This window comes from Phalaenopsis equestris, unplaced genomic scaffold (assembly GCF_001263595.1).
Source record: "Phalaenopsis equestris unplaced genomic scaffold, ASM126359v1 Scaffold000002, whole genome shotgun sequence".
NCBI lineage: Eukaryota > Viridiplantae > Streptophyta > Magnoliopsida > Asparagales > Orchidaceae > Phalaenopsis > Phalaenopsis equestris.
This window is the reverse complement of record NW_018164444.1, coordinates 3653441-3654966: the sequence shown is the minus strand read 5'-3', so window position 1 is coordinate 3654966 and position 1526 is coordinate 3653441.

The following is a 1526-nucleotide window of genomic DNA, read 5'->3' as shown; positions in this document are numbered from 1 at the left end:
ATTTTTTATTATAATTTTATACATAATAAATACATATTATTAAATTTCAATTAATAATTTTTTTAATACTAAACAAATTAATTTAAGCTATGTATAGGAAAATAAATCAATTTATTTGCCTCCCATAATATTGATTTTATTTTGGTGTATCGCTCTTGTATATAATCATGCAAAAAAAAAAAAAAAAAAAAATTAACAAATTAGTGACTTTCTTCTTTCGTGAACTGATTTATCTGCTTACACGTTCTGTGATCTGTAAATTGTTATTATTATTATTATCATTAGAGTAAATTATCAAAATAGTGCCGTGATTTCAACTATTTAGATAGGATATTTATTGCTTGTAAGTTCATAAAAGTGTCAAAAAATTCATGGATTTTTTAATTTGAGATTGAAATAGTTATCATGAAAAACCATTAGATCGAGCTGAGATTATAAGCAACTCATGTAAATAGTCTAAGACTATTTTGACACTCATTATTATTATTATAATTGTCATTGTCATTGTCATTTTATTGAGAAGCACAAAGGCATTAATATGTGAGATTCCATTTTAATATTTTGTTAATAACACTTAAAATTTTCTTAATTACTTGCAACTCTGTTAATCACTCACCAATGTCACCATATAATTTGATGATACGAAGAAACCCAATAGAATCACTATCATGCTCCTCTGCCCGGTTTTGAATTCATTTAAAATATTTTATTTTCTATCTTATTTGTTTTTTTTTTCGTCTCATCATGTTTATTCACGTAAAAGTTTTGTTTACGTGCATCATTGGATGACAAGTCGGGAGGCAACAACGTTATTTGTGGTAAGACCCTTCTGACCTGGGTTCGATTCCTACCAAGACTAATATCACATAAGAGCGATGAGTACGAGATACAAAAATCATCGAGTTCAGCTCCTAATCAAACAGATGTTTCTAAATTAACCTAATATTATTTAATTGTCTTTTTTTTACTATTTTAATGAAGAATTAATGTATGTAAATGGAGTCATTAAGTCTATATTAGTGTTGTTTATTAAACATTAAGTGTACCTATGACAGGACTGCTTCTCTTGGATGACTCATGCTCAGAATGCATTGCTTCAAATTCAACGTTACAAGTTATAAAATCAACAATTCAACAAACACGCATTTAAACATTATATTTTATTTTATTCCAATTTATAGCTCCTTGGGTCAAATTCAAATTCGCTGGCATACTAAACTAAGATTTAGGACTGTTTCTAACCCTATAGCTATACATAGTATCATTACTATTCAATGGAGGAATAGGGCATATTAGGGTCCGTTTGGGGCAGCTTATTTGGTGCGGTGGCGTTTTGAAAACGCACCTAACCTGTTTAGGTAAACTGCATTCTGACAACTTATGCGTTTTAAAAAAGCTGAAAATAGCATTTTCACACCGCACCTATCTAGGTGAGGTGCGGTTGTAACTTTCTGGCAGCGGTCTGACTTTTCCGAAAAAATAAAAAATTGTAATAGTCACTGCACCTAGCTTATCAGCAGATTATT